Below are 13,495 nucleotides of genomic sequence, written 5' to 3'. Positions count from 1 at the left end.
CTATAATAATGATGATGTCTTCCCCTTAAATTTAAAATGTAAGATAATCTTACAAGAAATTACATTTGCCTGTGCTATTCTTAAAGATCATGATCAACTCACACTCCAACACACATATATAAAGGAATGAGTTAATCAACATTCCTGAAAAATAGCAAGTATCAGATATTCAGGATACAGTTTTGAAATTCTCATAAGTGGCCCCCCATAGTGCTTCCACATTTTATTTCTCTTCTCAATTGCTATAATCACCTAGCACAATCTTATATTTGGGTTCTCAACATTTTTTCTAATGTGAACATTATTATATTACATGGTTTTTTCCATGAGTAAAGTTAAACATTACATCCAAGATTCTTAGTGTGCCAAATGGTTATCCACATATAATTATATCCCAAAATTCAGCAAAGCAGTAATACCTTTATGAAGGATTAAACATTTTTGGAGTAATCTTATTCTACTATTTTTAGTCTACAAACTATGCATCCACACACAACCAATATATGCATCCACACATAACCAGTATACTAAAAACTCCCTTAGGGCTCTGTATCAAACAAAGATAAAATTACTAAGAACTTCCATAACTTACATTTTGATGAATAAGTTCACTTTAAAGGAAAAATTCTATTCCAATGAATCTCATCGCAACAAAGTTTTTCTTGGATAAAGATATTACACTTTACATTGTAAGTCCTAATTACTGATTTAGTCATAATCAAAGAACATTCCTTTATAAGTGCTACCTCTGATCTGTTCTGGTAAGGATTATTTCCACCGAGAACAGAATATGCCTTGCAGAGGGGGTAAAGAAATGGAGATGTATGCTAAATTAAAGAACTCTAGTTCTTTCATCCATAGCACTCCTTCTTCACTTTCCTTAGCCATTCTCACTTCAACTACATGGCCATTCTAATGCTCTCTGGCCCTAAATTATCAAACACCTTTCAAGCAGGTGCTCACATAGAGAACTCCCACAGAAAGATCCAAGTCAAAAGAGAACAGAAAGGAGATGAGGTATGCAAGATAGCTCTCTCCTATCCTATTAGGTTTCAAGAAACTTTTGCTTGCCAATTCACAGAAAAACGATGTTCTAGGGTACCTTTTGAAAAGACATTTCACGTCCTCAGATCATTGGTTAAATGGCAAATATAATAAACAAATAACAGCCCTCATAAAAGGTCAATTAATAAAGAGCTGTAAGTGTCACCTCCATACACTGAATTACACAAAGCATTCTATCACAAAGAAGGGAAAGAATGTGGCATTGGTTATTCTGGTCACTACCTCAGCTTTGAGACAGATTACATTTTGAATATGTTAACGAGGCCTTCACAAGGCCAGCCATTCACTATCAACTAAACCCAAGGGCTTGAAATTCACACAGGTATAAAACACTGAGACACAAAATTGGAGACTGGATCAGTGTTCCAGATCACAGAATGTGTAAATGAGACAGAATATTTTCAGGTAACTGAAGTCTGAACATTAAAGCTCTAAAAATGTATACAAAAGTATAAAAGGTAAGTTGTATGCCAAATACAACCTAATAAAATAAGAAAAAAAGGCTATTTATGAAATAATAAAGTGGTTTTACCGACATCTTTAAACATTTGTCATAACTATTCTCAATTAATTGAGTACCAATACTCTGTTAAAAAGAAACTGTCATGGTTGAGATTGTACACACACACACACACACACACACACACACACAGAGAGTCATCCCCTGGTATGGGGGATTTTTTCTAGGACTCCCTGCAGATACCCAAATCCATAGGTACTCAAGGCCCTGATATAAAACGGTGTAGTATTTGCATTTAACCTATGCTGCACAACCTCCTGTGTACTTTAAATCATCTCTAGATTACTTATAATACCTAATACGGTGTAAAGGCTATTTAAATAGTTGTTAAACTGTATGGTTTAGGCAACAATGACACGGAAAAAAAGTCTGTACATGTTCAGTACAGATGCAACTATCCTTTTTTTCCTCTCAATATTTTCAATCCATAATTAGTTGAATTTGGAAGCCCCAGATATGGAGGGCTGACTATATACACACATATACATATATGTGTGTATATATATATAAATGCTCACACAGACACACGAATGTGACAGTCAAAATTCTGATGGGAAATGATCCAGACTGCAAGAAAACACCATGGTCCCCATCTGGACAAAAAACTGAACAGATTCTTACCTTGAACATAAAGGACTTAACACTTTTAATGATCAAAGTATAAGACTGGAAGAAAACTAGAAAGGAAAACAATGATTTTCAACATATTTTCTTCAAAGGAGTTTCATTTTAAAAATATTATTTAACAGTTCAGGTTTAAAATTTTAAGTGAAAGGCTACACTTTTTAATGCAACCTTGATTTTTACAAGATTTCCAGGTGTTCTGAATGCATGTTACAGTGCATTACATTACAGTGCATTCAAAACACCTGGATCTAAGAAGCATTTGTGACCAGGCTACATTTTCTTGATTTTAAATGAACAAGAATTGTTTTAAAATTAAACACAAAAGACACATTTTCAGTTCTGATCCCACTTCAACAAAAATTTGGAGAGGCTGCAAAATTTTATGGTGTGTTTATAATAAAGTTTAAAAAATACAATAAATGGTCAACTATACCAATAATCTACCATGTATTCATTCAGAAATACTTACTGAATATCCACCATGTGCCAGGTCCTGAGAGCTGAAGATACAAGAAGTGGAAACAGCCTACCCTCATGTAAGGGCTTTTATTGCATTAGAAGAGAAATACAGTAAGCAAATAAATACTGTGATTTCAGACACTTAACACTAGCTGTTCTTTTGTGTGTGTTGAGGGAGCAGTTAGCAGGGAGTAGGTTCCTGCTTCACAGAGAAGATAAGAAATGTAGGGGAACAACTCCTCACAGTCCTGCTATCTTCCATCTCTTGCCAGGCACCTACTACCCCACAGGAGTCTCTCTGGAGCTCCTCTCCATTTTCTTCCTTAGGCTATTCCTGGAGGCATCCTGTGGATGCCATCTCCTCAGGCAACCAGCTGCCTCCCTCTTCAGCATATTCAACTTCTCACTCTCCACTTCTCCCTCCTCCCAGTGACATTCAACACGTTCAAATCCTGACCTCCTTAAATAACTCTCTTCCTTAAACATTTGTATACACTTGTCTCTCAAATGCTTACACTTCATTCAGTCCTGGATTTAATTCTTTCAGACTTCTGCCTCCACCACTCCAGTGAAATTATTTTTATGGTAATCATCAATATTTTAAATGAGTAAGTTCACTTTAAAGGAAAATTTCTTTAAAGGAAACATTTAAAATTAAACACAAAAGACACATTTTCAGTTCTGTTCCTATTTCATCTTGGTAGTGTTTTACAATACTGATTTTTGCTTCTTCAAACTCTCACCCTTAGATACTGGCATGTCCTAATTTTCCTCCTACATTACATACACTGCAATGTGCATTCAAAACACCTAGAAATCTTGTTAAAATCAGATTCTGATTCAACAGGCCTGAGGGAGGGCCCAGGAGACTTTCGGCAGGGTCTCTTGTTAATCAAAACAGACCAGCAGCACAGTTATCACCTGAGTGCTTCCTAGAAACACAGACTGTCATTGCTCACTCCAGGTTAACTGAATCAGAATTTGCATCTTTAACAAAGGGATTTTATATGCATAGTCAAGTTTGAGGAGCATTAGAGACCAGTGGTTCTCAAACCTAGGCCAATAAAACACAGATTACAGGGTCCAATCCCCCTGAATTTCTGATCCTACAGGTCTGGGAAGCAAGTGAAAGAATGCGCATTTCTAGCATATTGTCAGATGATATTGATGCTGCTAGTCTACTGACTGTATTTTCAGAACTAGTGATTCTCCACCCTGGTTGTACATTTGAATTACATGTGAATTTTAAGAAGCTTGTTGGCATGTGGGGCCCACCCCCAGACCAATTAAACTACAAACTCTGGAGATGTAGCCTAGGTATTTTTAAAAACTCCCCTGCATAATCTTAAGGTTTCTCATTTAAATAATTTAAGAGTGAGGGAAGCAGGTAGTAGCGAAAAGAAAATAGTATACGATAAATGCTAGTTAAATGACAGTACCATTACTGTAACATATGATACCATAATTCCTTAAACATCTGCTCTACCCAACTCTGCCCTGTATATAAGCACTAGAAATTTGGCAGTCTACAGGTTTGTCGTAGGCCACATCTGTCTAAAATGACCATGGGGGAAAAATAATTATTTAATTCCTAAAATTCACAGAAGAAAAACCCGCATTTATGAGATAAGATATTTTTTAAGATAGTGTCAAAACTGTGCCTTACAAAGCATTTGACTTCGTGCAACATTAGGGGCTTGAGAAAGATTTCTAAGAATATTATGAAGGGAAAGGTAACATATAATATTAAATGTATATTTAAATTTTCACTAACAATGAAAATAGCTTACCTTTTTCTGATTATAAGTAAATTCTCATTGTAAAACACACATGTACACACACACACATCAATATATAGGGAAGACACTAAAACCAACTGAAAGCCAAAGTTCCCGAGTTAAAGCATCTGTAGCATTTGACCAAGCTTTCCTGCATCTTTTTAAAAAATTATGAAATATTTAACCAAAGTTACAGAGTATAAGCAACACCAACCAGTTTAAGAAATAAGATATTATAAATATGATTGAAACTCCTGGTGTACCTCTCCCAGTTCCCATTTTTCTCTCGTTCCATGCCCCATCCAAACTATCATCTTAAATTCTGTGCTTATCTTTATAATCTTACTATATATAGGTATTCATAAATCCTATATATTTCATATTTTTAAATTTTATATCAGCCCTATAATACTGTACATATTCTGCAACTTACTTTCTCTCTTAACATTACATCTTATGAGGTTTCTCCATATTAATCTAGCATTTCTGAGTCATTTTCACTGCTCTATCTGTTCTTTCACAGTCTTGACTTTACTAGTGTATCTTTCCAGTTTCCAGATGATGAGCACAGTATTTCCAAATTTTCACTACTATAAATATTGCTTCAATGAACTTTTTTTTTTTTTTTTGACACAGGGTCTCACTCTGTTGCCCTGGCTGGAGTGCAGTGGTGTAATCACAACACAATGCAGCCTTTATCTTCCGGGCCCAAGTGATCCTTTCACCTCAGCCTCCCCAGTAGCTGGGACTACAGGTGTGCACCACCATGCTCAGCTAATTGTTTTACTTTTTTGTAGAGATGAGGTCTCACTATGTCACTCAGGCTGTCTCAAACTCCTGGGCTCAAGCAATCCTCCTACCTCGGCCTCCCAAAGTGTTGGGATTACAGGTGTGAGCCACCGTGCCCAGTCTCAATGAATTTATTGTGCATGTCTTCTTAGGTTTATTTTAGAGAATTTTTCTAGGCTATATACATTCTGCAACAGAATTGCTGAGTTGAAGAGAATTCTCATCTCCAACTTTGTTAACTTCCAGTGCTCTCCAAAGTGGTGGTACCAATTTATACTGCTATAAATAATGTACAAGATTCCAAGTGTTCCACATGCTTGCTAACATCTGAATTATCAGACTAATTTTTGACAGCCTGAAGGGTTTATGGCTTTAGCATGCATTTCCTCCATTCATGGTAAGAGAGAGAATTTTTTTCATAGCTTTATTATTCTTTTGTATCTCCTCTTCTGTGAACTGCCTGTTCATAGCCTTTGCCTGTTTTTCTCTGGAATTGTCTTTTCATGTCTTGATTTGCAAGAGACCTTTACATATTCTGTATCATTTATAGTTTATGTGTTGTAAATATAATACCTTCTCCCTGTCTATGGATGGTCTATATATTGTTTTCTGACTGAGAGATGTTTTAGATTCTAATGCAGTAGAATTTACTAATCTTTTCTTTTATGATAGTATTTTTAATGTTATATATAATTTTTTAAATGATCATATAATTATTAGTTTTAAACACTGAAAGTAACTTAAAGTTTTAGAAACTGTAACAGTGATTTCTGTGCTAACATGAAAACTAGAAGGTGAACTTGAAACTGAAATGGATCTAGTTTCACTGCCAAGGTCAATGACATACACAGAGTAAGCAAACAAAAGATAAAGGAAATTAGATATGTCATTTTAATTTAAGGCATTATTGGTAAAAGGTTCTTCAAATCATGCTATCATTTCACATTTCTTTTAAAGATAAGTAATGGTGTTACACTAGGTTATGTGTGTGTATATATGGCTTATTACATTGTTGGTGATTTCCAGGAACTTGAGAAAACTAAAGCTAGTATTTCAACATAGGAAGCATAATTCATCCTGAAGGGAAAAATACCCAGAAAAGAAATTTTAAAACTTGAAATTTAAGGAATAAATAGCAAATTCTAACACATGAGTTGGGTTCATACACCTAGTCAAGGTCAATTACTTGTTTTCCTTCAGTTAGGTCTCTGCTTTGTCACAAGTGAATGAAATATCTGAATTGCAAGGCTAAGTCTGAATTTCACTCATAATACCCTGTAAAGCAAAGATTCAGTACAGCCCATATCCTGGGCCTTAGAGTCAAGGGACAACATTGCAAAACCATTTTGGCAAAGAATTCACCTGTGTAAATAATGCCTCAGTTTTAGAACAATTTCCTCTGTTTCACCTTTGTGTTTTCTCTATTTCAAAATACTGCTTTTGTGTATGGGGCAAAAATCCAAACAAAAGTCACCTAGGTGACCGGGCATGGGACAGACTCTTTTCTGTATCCCACTTTACTATGATAATTAAGGAATTAAAATGTTTTAAAAGATTTGAGCAAACACTGTAGAACAGGCAAGAAACCTTACTTTATTTAGACCTAAACTAAAACTCCATTTAATAATCTCTACATGTTGACTATAAAAGTTTGTTTTTTATTTTTTTGATTTGTTTTTACATAGAATTGATTCCACAGAGCAGGAGTGAAAGAAAATGCAAATTCCCACCTTTGAGGTTTTACTGTGAAAAATTTCCGCTGGGAAGATGATTTTCCTTTTACAGTAACTATTCGTTATCCACAATAATGAAGAATAAAGATGGTCTGGATATAGAATCCAATAACAGTTCCAAAAACTTATTTTGGCCAACCATTTCATTCTCTATCATCACCAAATGATCTAACAGAGAGGCACAAAGGAGGAAAGAGCACTGTTCTGAGTCTTTCCTACTTTACTGTGTGTGTTCATTACCAAATGGAGGTGTTAATGAGCATGAAAGTATCTAAAACACAGTCCAAAGAAGAAAAAATTATCAAGTAAATCCAATGTATTTAAGTTGTGCTTTCAGGATATGACAAGGCCAAGCTAAACCACCATTCCCCACGTCCCAGTGAACTCAACAGAGCCAAACCTGCATCATCCTGCTCTCACTCTGGAGTGTTTTCTTGGGAGTAACATCAAGTCACTTTCCAGCAAAGTCTTTAGGGGTCAGTTAGGGATATGTTGTCATTTGACCATACTGGCTGCCTCTCTCTCCAGAAATAATGACAGGCATGTGTTTTTAAAATCACCTCTCCCCATCTTCTAAGACAAGGATTGGAACGCTGCCTTTAGCATTTTAGCTGTTATTAAACCAAAAGTATTTTAGTTTCTATTGAAATAATATTATAGCTTCTATTATTTCATCTATTTAACGTTCTCTCTTTGAACAGCTTCATTTTTTAAACAGCAATGTTTGTCCATCTACTCATATCTTAAATCAAAATGAAAATAAGTATTAAGTTTACACTGAAAGCACTTAGAAGTCCAGACTAAAAATAAATTCAGTCCCACTCTGATTGTAAGGGAAATCTATTAATGGCTATACATTTTACAACAAATTTTTCCTAATACATATTCACTATAGGAAGTTTGAAAATCAAAAAGTGAAAAAAAATCACATCAACAAGTATCAGTCACCTGCTTAGTTTTTTTTCTTCAATGTAAACACATGCCTACATTTTTAAAACACAAATTGTTTTTATTCTAGAGCAACAACTTTGTTGAAATTTTAAAATACTACAAGAGCAATTTCTCACATTATTAAATCTTCCTTGAAAGCCTGTTTAAATAGTTGTATATTTCAACTCATACTATAATTTTAAAAACTATTTTGCTATTGTAGTTGCTTCTAATATTTTGCTATTACAGTAAACTTGTGTATGAATCTTAACAGCAGTTCTTATTGTCTTAGAACTAGCTAAAGGGAGAACCAAAAGAAATGCATTTTTACAAGTGCATTTTAATAGGTATTAACTATTTGCTAGAAATAGTAATTTAGACTTCTACCAGCAGTGTATATAAAATGTTCACCTCACTGTATCCTTCTGACTTGCACAGATATTTTCATCTTATTACAACTTTACTTAATTGTTAGGTTGAAATAATAACACCTTCTAAAATTTGGGTTTCTTTGATAGAAATTTGTTTCTTCCACAGTAAATGGTATGTAGTGGCTCTTTACATATTTTATATAAATGTTTTATATAAACCAACTATAAATGTATATAAATCAAGAATAAAACAAAACCTTAATAATATGCAGTTATCACATATACATATACATTTGTGGCAAATAATTTTCCTAATTCATGACATGGCTTTAAAATTATGTGTTAATAGATGACCCAGCAAATCCATTCTGAGGTATACATCCAAGAGAAATGAAAACATACATAAAAACTTGAACAAAAATGTTCACAGCAGCATTATTTATAATACTTGAAAGGTAGAAATAATCCAAAAGCCTACCAACTGATGAATGAACAAAATATCTCACACACCCACACCCACACATACACACACTGGAATACTACTTAGCCATAAAAAAGAATGAAGTACTGATACATGCTGCAATGCAGACCACCTCTGAAAACATTATAAGTGAAAGAGGTCAATCATAAAAACCCACATATTGTATGATTCCATGTATATGAAGTATCTAGAGGAAAATAGATTAGTGTTGTCTGGGGCTGGTAAAGAAAGGACAACGGAGAATGACTGCTAATGAATGCGTTTCTTTTTGGGGTGATAAAAATGTTCTATTTTCACAACTCTATGACTATACTAAAAAAATCACTGACTTGTACATTTTAAATCAATGAATTGTATGATGTGCAATTATGTACCAATAAAGCTGGGTTTGTCTTTTTAAGAGATGGGGGGTCTCACTATGTCATCCAGGCTGGAGTGCAGTGGCTATGCAGAGGCATGATCATTGCTCACTATAGCCTTAAACTCCTGGGCTCAAATCATCTCCTGCCTCAGTGTTCTGAGTAGCTGAGGCCAGGTGTGTGTCACCATGCCTAGCTTCAAGCTGTTTTTAAAATGTATATATTAATATGGTATGGTCTACTAAGACTCCTGCAAAAACAGTGAATTTGTCTCATCTAATTTTTAGAAAAGTCTGTAATATGCATATTTCTTGAAGCTATGCTGTTAGGTAACAGATTGCTCAGGGCAATCATATTTTCTTGGAAGACTGTTATTAACATGAAATATCTTTCTTTTTCCTATTTAATGATTTTGCCTTAAGTTCTATTTTGTCTAAGGTCAACATTGCTATGGCTGTCTTTTTCATTTATGTGGAATATTTTAATCCAAATCTTTAATATCAAGGTTGTTTTTTTTTTTCTTTAGGAGTGTCTCTTGCACATATATAAGTTAGAGCTGTACTTTATTTTTTAAAGTCTTAAGTTCTATTAATAGGGGAAGTTAGCCCATTCACTTTTAAATACCTATTACTTATTCCTATCTCCTTATATTTTGTTGTTTATTTCCTATACTTTCTTATTTTCTTTTCTCTACCTTTGGATGAAATTATAAACTTTTTACATTTTACTCTCATGATTTATATTAAATATCTTATTTGTGGTTGTTCTTCATATGTTTCAGGTTATATTTTTAATCAAATTCTAGAGTTAATTTATATCTGAATCTTTTTCCTGAAAAAGAATCTTAATACTTTTTATCATTTCTTTTTCTTCTACTCTCCCATGTTGAACTGATCTGATCTAGACTTAAATATTTAAAGATTAACATTATAGATTTTAAAAACTATCAGGCTCAACTATACATTTTACTGTGTGTACATGTTTCCCATGTTATGTCTTTCCCTTCTTTGGACACTCCCCTGCTTTTTGGAAGGGGTCCATCAATTCTTTCAAAGAAGGTGTGAAACAATCAGAAAAGGTTCAAAATTGTTTTTATTTTCCACTCACACTAAATTGATGGTTTGCCTGATTTAGAATTATGAGTTCAAAATGTTTTTTCCCACAACTCCACAACTACTGCATTCTATCTTCTATCATTTATTTTTTATCAATAATAGGACTGATGTCAATCTCACTCTTTCCTTTGCAGATAAACTGTTTGCTCTCTGAATACTTTTAGTCAGTTCCTCTTTATCACGTATTCTGAAATTTCATAAGCAGGCATTTAGTGTTGGCCTTTTGTTATTCTTTACTTCTGCATTCATAAGGTGTTTTCAGAAGACTTGTCTGTCTTCAGTTCAGGAAAATTTCCTATTACTTCTGTGATTATAACTCCATACTATTTCAATTTTACATCAGATGAACGCTGAAGGTTTAGAATGTCCTCTGTATCATGTGACTTTTTGTTCATGCTTTCCACCTTTTTCAGTTCAAAACTGCATTCTGAAGGAATTCAACCTTCCAATTCATTAATTTGCTTTTAACTGTGTCCACTCTATTTAGTCCAATTATGCATTTTAATCCTGATAATTACATTCTTAAATTCTAAGATATTTGATTGGTTTGAATTCATTTTAATACATATTTCTTTATAAAAGCAATAATCTCTTTTCTCTCTATGAATCTTACTTTTACTTATTTCAAAGTCTCTGTTACTTATTCATTGTCTCACTCGGTATTACTTTTTGTTTATTAAGTTTGGTGCCTCATTTGTCTACCATAGGTTTTCCTCAAATGTTTAATCATTCTTGGTAGTGAGATCGTTTCAGAGTCCCTAACTGTCTGTCTGTGTATGCTGTTTCTGTTTACTATTCCCCACCTCCGGTGATAATGTGGGAAATGTGGGACATCATGCCAGGTGTCATGTATATGGCAGGAATTTATCTTCTCAGGATGAGGCTCCTTGAGCTTCCTGACATTCGAAGGTCTCTTGAGCTATCTCCCAGCCTCTCTGGCCTATGTTAAGGTCAGTGCTTCAGCTTGGATTCACAGCATACTGGAGGAGGAGGTCAGTACAGGCCTAGCTTTGCTATATGTATCTTCTTATCTAATACTTCAGACCCTCTCCCTACTATTTGAATCTGACTAGTTTGGCTCTACCGGGAACTGCACCTACCTCAAGAACACAATGATACACAATGATCTGTATATGTTTTGAACTGTGACTCCACCAGGTTTTATTTCTCCATGAGTGTGATTCCCCATGCTTAGTATCTGTCAGGAATTCCTGAGATTTCCATCCACTGATGGGAGGGACCCTTTCTTGTTTTCCCATGCTGTTATCAATTTATTCAAATAAATATGTATTTATATAGGTACACATGTACACCTTTTCTGTCAACTCATGGAATTAGGAGTTCTGAATATGCAGCTGATGATGGTAGTGTAATTAAAGAATATCATTAATTCAGCCTACCATCTTGATCACGTTCTTAGTTTCATTATTTGCTGAACAGTGAGTAGTCCAATGTTAATATGGCTATTTTTAAAAATCTCAGACTCATATATCCAACTCCTACTTGACATCTTTCCTTGGATTTCTTATAGGCATCTCAAACTTAACATGTCTAAAACTGAATTACTGATCTTAACCCACCAAACCTGCTCTACTCAAGCATCATCCACATATCAGAACCCTTGGAGCAAATTCTTCATAATTCCTTTCCCTCACTTATCACCACACAGACCCTACAAAACAGACTTGACTTCTTTCCATCTTTACTGCCATTAACTTTGTCCAAGCACTATTATTTCTCACCTGGGCTAGTAGAAGAGCCTCCTAGCTGTTCTATTGCTTCTCTTCTTCCTAAGTCACTCTTCCCAGATCAGCCAGAGCCAATGCTTAAAAATATAAATCAGATTGTGCCACTCCCCCTTGCTTAAAACTCTTCTATTACTTCTCACTGTTGTTAAAATGAATTCCAAAGTCTTTCACATTAAATGTTATCTCTGAATCCCAATCTGGAGGTTAGGTCTCCACTATTTACTTAAAGATCTCTTTGAAGTCAATAGCTTATTAGCCTGCCCAGGTTTCATAAATTTGGAATCTTCTCTTTATTCCACTATCTTGCCAAGATGCTCCATAACTTTATCTTGAATGAATATAATTCCTCTTCACTATAATGCCTATATCACAAAACTGTTATGGCTGTACTTTTTCTTTCTCGAGATGGAGTCTCGCTCTGTCACCCAGGCTAGAGTGCAGTGGCACAATCTTGGCTCACTGCAACCTCTGCCTCCTGGGTTCAAGCGATTCTCCTGCCTCAGCCTTCCGCGTAGTTGGGACTACAGGTGCGCGCCACCATACCAGGCTAATTTTTGTATTTTTAGTAGAGACAGAGTTTTGTCATGTTGGCCAGGCTGGTCTCAAACTCTTGACCTCAAGTGATCCACCTGCCTTGGCCTCCCAAAGTGCTGGGATTACAGGCATGAGCCACTGCACCTAGCCAGTTGTACTCTTTAGATACCAGTCATTTCTATCTACTTGTAGCTAGATCAGTCCCTTTAGCAACTATCTTTCTGAAATGAGTAAGTCCAGTTAAAGGTCTGAATGCCTTAGTCCAACTTGCTATAAAATGGAAATATTCCCAGTTGAATCTCAATATATGACAGGTTAATCTAAGCTTTGCTACCATGAGATCTTGGGTAAATGTCTTAAGTACTCCAGGACACTGCCTCTTTTTCTATCAAATGAGGGGGGTAGGGTTACATGAATTCTAAGGTGTCTTCCATATCTAGTAGTCACAGATTCCATGACATAATATATTTCTTTAGAAAAAGTGTAGTATAGTACCTATCATTCAAATCCCATAAAAATTATACAGAAGGAAATACTCTATTTCACATTTAATAGCTTTTGACAAGGAGGAAAACAATTTGACCCCAGCCTTCTGGAGACAACTTCCCCATGTACCATTTTGCTATCACCATAAATTCACTCTGCCAAGGTTTAGTGCTGTCTTGAATTGCCCAATGAACACATACAACCTCAAGAATTAAAAATACAGTAAAAACAAAAACGAGTACTATTATTACCTAGCACTTCTCTAATCACACATAAGATCTACTTATCTACTGTGAAGATCAAGTTCAATGCATGATATCACTATTGTAATTATTTTAGATAGCACCACCATTTTTATAATAATGTTAAAAGAAGAGGCTCTCTCTCCAAATTAGTTACTAGTTTCATCTAGTGTTTTCATAGTCTTTCAATCTGACCACAGTCAATTCTAAGTCTTAATCAAAATCATTAACACGAGAACAACAATGACAAAAATAATT

General features: G+C 34.8%; 1 protein-coding gene across 4 annotated transcripts in view; it reads right to left on the bottom strand.

Moving 5' to 3' along the window:
- Positions 1–13,495, bottom strand: part of SRBD1 (S1 RNA binding domain 1) — a 222,113-nt gene that overhangs the window by 74,192 nt on the left and 134,426 nt on the right. The gene's annotated exons all lie outside the window — the stretch shown is intronic.

This window comes from Pan troglodytes, chromosome 12 (genome assembly GCF_028858775.2).
Source record: "Pan troglodytes isolate AG18354 chromosome 12, NHGRI_mPanTro3-v2.0_pri, whole genome shotgun sequence".
NCBI classification, from domain to species: domain Eukaryota; kingdom Metazoa; phylum Chordata; class Mammalia; order Primates; family Hominidae; genus Pan; species Pan troglodytes.
Note: the sequence above shows the minus strand (reverse complement) of the source record. Positions and strands in the feature narration are given on the sequence as shown.